Consider the following 6186-nt stretch of genomic DNA (forward strand, 5'->3'; position numbering starts at 1 on the left):
AACCGCGATAAATGAGGGTTCACTGTACTACGCATCCCTAAAATGCAGTGATGAACACATGAAGCACATCCCTGCATGAGAAGAAGTGGAGGAAATTATGCTAAGCGAAGTAAGCCAAACACAAAAGGACAAGTACAACATGAGTCTGTTGAGGTAAGTTTAAAAATGCAAAAGGGACATAGGGAAAAAGCTACTGTATACATATATTCCTAGGGTGAGGTCCAGATAGTATGGCAGGGGCCAGACCAAATCCAGAGATAAATATGGTAGCCACCTAAAAAGGAGGGGAAAAAAGAAAAAGAAAAAAAAAGACATGGGTATTGGGGGAACAGGGGACCAGCACACTCAAGGGGAGGGTGTTGTTTATATCTCTACAGGGAAAGAGGGAGCAGACTTTAACCCGGTGGATTAAGACATGAATGCAACATACTGGCATGAAGCAGGGAACCAATAAAGAGGTCTGAGGCGTTGGCCCCAATCCTAACTATGCAGACAGACCCCCTCCCCGAAGAAATCACTTCAGAGGACAGCACTGAAGCTACAGCTCAGGAGAAGGACATGTCTGATCAGAGCACACAGGAGCAAATGAAAGGGGAGAGAGAGAGAGCGGAGCACATCCTGGACCACCAAGCCCTGAGGACGATATTCCTGCTCAGAGCAGCCAATGCACAGAGGACCATAAGGCCGGTCCCACTACTCTACAGGACATCCCTTACTGACCCATAGCGCCCCAGGGGACAAAACTGGATACACAATGCGGGAATTGTGCCTGATATGACACCACCACACCGAGGCGAAACACTAAGGGTGTGCAACCGAACAGCAAGGGGGACAGAGGAATGAAGTCCCCAGAGAATACCACAAATAGGCTTTGGGGCAGGGTGTGGCACCTCTTCAGACACAACTGGAAAACACTCCTAAAGGCCAACAAACAGACCTCGAACTATTTACAGGCTTCTCTTTTTCAGTCCTTGGTTTTGTTGTTTTGTTTTCTTTTTTTTTAATGTGTCCTAGGCATGAAACAGCTCTGGCCACAATCCAGGCATCAAGCTAGGATGAACAAAGGGCTGCCAGTCTGCTTTGCCCCTGACTGATATAAGAGCACCACCATCAATCAGGTGTCTCTTTGCCCATAGCCAGGGGTTTGTTTTGTTTTCTTTTTTTGCTTTGTTTTGGGGAACATTAAATGGGGAGTACCTTTAGTGGTGGGCAAAATTGAACTAGGGCATCTGGGGGTAACCCAGGAACCCAGGTCGGGTGACATGGAATGCTGGGATACTGAATCCTGGATCTTCGGGTGCATGGCATGCTCCCGAGGCTGTATCGGTGAGATCCCATACAGGAACTCCAGTGGGTGACCTGGACTCTACCTCAGATACACTTTCAATCGGAGGACTTGAGCCCAAAATACAGGGTGTCTGAGGAAGCAGAAGACCGCCGTACCAAGAGTGGCGTACTGTTGGTTGGTAGACAAGCAAGCTCTTGCTACATCAATGCCCTGTATGCTGTATTAAGATACATATTATTTTGGCAATCCTGTGACGGTCATTGTGGTAGTTAGATAATCTGGTGTCAGTGTGAAGATTAGGAGTGTAAGGGTGGAGTCTAGTCTGTCATTCAGATCAGAGCCAATGAGGCCTCTGTGTGGGCATGGCCTTCTGAGAATTCTGGGAACTCTGGTTTTTTTTCCTCCTTGGAGATGGGAGACACTTCTGTCTCTCTGCTGCCTCCCTGTAAGCCATCCCCGAGGAGAAGCTACATGGGCTTAACCTGATGCAGCCAGAACCATGGACCTGGAGAAGCCACATGGAGACCCCTGCCAACGCTGAGATGCCTACAATGCCACTGGATCACTGGCCTGTGATCATCCTGCATTTGGTGTCATTGCATGTATTTTGTGAGTCTGAAGAGAATTTATAGATTGGTATCAGACATATGGGCTAATATTGGACTTGTGGGCTTGGACTGGACTGGGTTGGGATGCTTTCTTAATGTACAATTACCCTTTATATAAAGCTCTCTCTTATACACATATGAGTTTCTATGGATTTGTTCCTCTACCCGGACTAACACAATCATTTTGTTATATTTTGCTTATTCTTGTCCATATTAGGGTATATCTCAGAGGTTTGGGTCACCCTCTTGAAGCTGTACTATTTGTTTCTTTGTTTTTTGGTAAATGAAACCCAGGGATGCTGAATAGGGAAAGCAAATATAACAAGATTTTCAGGGGGAGGGGGGATAAGAAGGGTGAGGATAATAAAAGGGAAATAATGTCAAGGAATATAGAAAGGAAAATTATGTTTGGAGACTGGTTATGGAAGCATTATACAGTTCTATTTGATGTGATTAAACTATGGAATTATATGACATATGTATTAACTCCCAAATTACAGCGAATTAAAGAAGAAGAAGAAGAAAAGCATAGATCCGGTAATAGGTTTTGGGCTCTCACTATATCCTAGCTCCAACTTAAGAACAATTAGTTCTTATATCTTGGACCCGCTCAATACTTGCTCTCAGGAAAGGAGCATAGGAGACACAAGTGCTACAGCAAAATGTGAAAATGTGGCGAAGAATTTAAATGTTGGCTGGCTATCAGATAAAGTAGCATCTGGGATCTTAAGGGCTTGTCTACAAACAAGCAGCCATCTAAGTAAGATGTCAACTAAGTCCACATGGACAAAGCACACCATCATCAGTCACAGAAGGATTGGAATCCATATAATCTGAAGTTGAAGAAGGGATCAGTATCAGAGCCCAAGTTGTGAGCATTCGGTGTGCAGAAGGTGTGGGGTGACAGTGGGAGCCCAAGATCCGTTTTCAGAACGATACAGGAAATAAGCCTTCAGAGAACCCCGCTATCTAAAATCGAGGCATGGGAGGAAAGGGGTCACTAGACAGAGTGCTTTGGAGAGAGTATAGAAGATCAAAGGCATCGATCTGACCCAAACAGTTATAACTGTCAGTAGATCCCCCCTATGATCTGGTTTCCAAAGGTATTTTTAGTGTTCCAAAGGTATTGTTTTGTTTGTTCGCATTAGAGTGCATCTCAGAAGCGTTATGTCAATAGGGTCACCCTTTGAAGCTGTGTTATATTCTTTCCTGGTTTTTGCTATATGAAACCCAGGACTGATGAATCTATAGGGACAGCATGTAGAATAAGGAATTCAGTGGCAGGGGTGGGAGAAATGGGAGACGACATCAAGGAGTCCATGTAGAAAAAGATTGTTTGGAAATTGATTGTGGTAACAATTGTACAATTCTACTTGACATGTGCACATTGTACATCTGTTGCCATTATCATTCTCAAAATGTTTCTACTCAGCAACCCCATGTAATAGACTAGACCTGCTCCCATGGAATTTTCTAGGCTATATTCTTTATGGAAGTAGCTCACAGGTTTTTTTTTTCCTACAGAGCAACTGAGTGGGTTCTAATCTCTAACATTTCTGTTATCAGTCAAGCACTTAACTACTTCACATATCCCCAGGACACCTTAGGGAAGCATATTAAACTCTGCTCGCTGCCCCCCACCCCCCAAAAAATCCACTGCCATCATCAATTACAATTCATAGTGAACCTATAGAACAACGTAGAACGGCCCCATAGGGCTTCCACGACAGTAATGCTGCAAGAATATACAGCCGTACTTCTTTCTCTCCAGTGGAGCTGTTGGTGGGTTGAAACGACCACACTGTCGGTTAGCTGTCAAGAGCTTATCAGCCATGCTCCTAGGCCTTTCAAAAAGCAAAACCCCAAACCTACCAAACTCATGTCAAACCTGATAGCCTCTGAAACCCTCTGTATCTCTTTACTGGAGCAGACAGGCTTTTTCTCTCAGAGAAACTGGTGGTCAGCGGCTCATTAGAGCAAAGGAGGAGCTTCCAATGCTGAAAGGTTCCCTTTGTTAGCCCTGGTTTCACACAAGCCTTATGTTTTAGGGAAATTTTAAAGGATATGAGGCATGAGTTAGCAGCCAACCACCAGAAACCACCATATATAGAAATCTATTAAATAAAATTTACAATTACACAAGTAATATTACATTAAAAATATTCTTGCTATATAAAAAATATTAGAAAAACCCTGAAGTAGGTGGAATGAAAAGATAAATATTCTGAGATTATTTCTGAAATTACCAGACCTAATTTTAAAATATACAAGTATACTTAACAGTGTTCTGGACAGAAAAATTTCCTCTATGTATAATATTTTAATGTAAATTTCATGCATTTTACATTTATATTAAAATGTATTTAATAATTTCAAAATTCAGAAAATAATATATCAGATATTTGTGACTCCACCAGTAGATTTAATAGCAAATAACATTTTGCTGTGTTTATTTTATAATTATTTTCATAATTTTAACTGAATACTATTCCACTGGAAAATTTGCCAGTTTACTTAGCCATCACTTCAAAGCAAACAGACATAGAGAAGCAGTATGAAGTCAGGTTAACAGGTAGTTAGAGAAGATGTATTATATAAGGTTAGAAAAGAGAGGCGTATAGTAGTCGTTAGTAAGCAGCTAGGGAAGCATTATCACGGTAGGTTAGTAAGTAGATAGGGGGCAGTAGTAGCAATCGTAGAACTTCCTGCTTCCATGAGAGAGACCCAGGCCAATTTGTGGCCAATGAACCTCAAGCACAGCCACATTCCCTGTCTGTTAGTGAGGGCTTGTGTGCTGCTATTGAGAGACATTTTCAACAAAACAATTTGTGTTTGAACTCAGTAGCTTTATTTAGCAATGTATTAATGGAATACTGTTTAATTTGAAAGTCAGACTGGAGTTCAGAAGGATAAGCAAAGGAAATAAAAGGCAGGGTTGTATAAGAACAAGGCAGAAAATAACCGGCTAGTTTTAAGTTCATTTTCTTATATAGCGTATTGGGGACGTTCCTAGCCTGGTCATATACTGCAGCTGAGATGGCAAGGGCTGCTTTGCTGATTTAAGTTTTGGCTTCTGGGAACGTCGGGCATTTATAATGAAACAGAAGCGTGAGTGTCAGTTTGCGGATGTGGGGTTTGGCATACGTGACTTCATTGAGGTCCTCTGAGTTAGATGAAGGAGCCCTTGGTGCTGCTGTGGGGTAAGCATTCAGCTGCTCACCTCTAGGTCAGTGCTGCTTGGGAGAAAGATGAGTTTGTGTCCTTCAGTAAAGATTTACAGCATCAGACACCCTCTATCGAGTCACGATGAGTCAGAATTGCCTTGATGGCCATGTTTCTTCTTGTTTTCTTAATAGGGTAATATTTTGGTGCTTCACAGGTTTCGGTAGAGCCCCCAGACTAAGAGAGGGTAGGAAGAATGGTACCCTGATTTACTGAAAATCTGCCAATGAGAATCCTATGGCTCACAATGCCCTGGTCTGCAATCAATTAGTGATGTCAATTAGACGGCTGCTGAAAGCAGCAGTTAGCAGACAGTCCCTGGAATCTGCCAACCTAAATTCAAATCCAGCTCAACCAGTACCTATATGATAGTAGGAAAGTCATATAACCCCTCCAGGAATTAGCTTCCTTTCCATAAAATAGGGAAGGTAACAATAGTACCTGTGATAGGTAAGATCATGTGTCAACTTGGTTGGGCCATGTTCTCTATGCGTTGGGTTTCAGCCTTCAGTACAGATTATAAAGAAAACCCAAATCCTCATAACTGGACCATCATGATAAGTGGAAAAAAGGTTGAAGTTGCCATGGATTTCCTCTTGCTTGGATCCACAATCAATATTCATGGAAATGAAACCAAACTTGAGAGATTGGCCACTAACTGCTTGAGGGAAAAACGATAGTCTTTTTCAAAATGAATTGTCAAGTGTGGAATCTTCCGAAGGAAGTTGATCAGGGGGAACCAAGGAGGAATACTGCGCAGGTGCTGGAAGCAGGCCCATTATATAATCATTATGTAATACCCATGTTATCATACTTTGTAGTGTATTGGCACAATGCCAGCTTGGGAAGTCCTAGGATGGACCTCTTGAATAGAGAGGGCAGACTACTGAATAAAATGAAACCAGATGACCCCCCCCCACCCCCGAGTAAAATACATCTCACCTGCAGTCAGCTGCCCGCATGTTCTTCCAATTACAGCCTCCTCAACCTCCCCCTACCCCATACCTGAGTTACTGTGCAGCCAATCACAGAAGTGGGATGAGACTCAGCATACATTTTATTACCAGA

The 6186-nt window shown here is 42.7% G+C and overlaps 1 non-coding gene across 1 annotated transcript; it reads right to left on the reverse strand.

Moving 5' to 3' along the window:
* Positions 1–1001: 1001 nt before the first annotated feature.
* LOC115873220 lies at positions 1002–1145 on the reverse strand. Its single transcript, XR_004048292.1, has one exon. It is a non-coding gene; the product is annotated as a small nucleolar RNA SNORA48 (small nucleolar RNA).
* Between the last annotated feature and the right edge of the window lie 5041 nt (positions 1146–6186).

Source organism: Echinops telfairi, unplaced genomic scaffold (assembly GCF_000313985.2).
Source record: "Echinops telfairi isolate 266 unplaced genomic scaffold, ASM31398v2 ScPeMD7_7467;HRSCAF=8505_0, whole genome shotgun sequence".
NCBI lineage: Eukaryota > Metazoa > Chordata > Mammalia > Afrosoricida > Tenrecidae > Echinops > Echinops telfairi.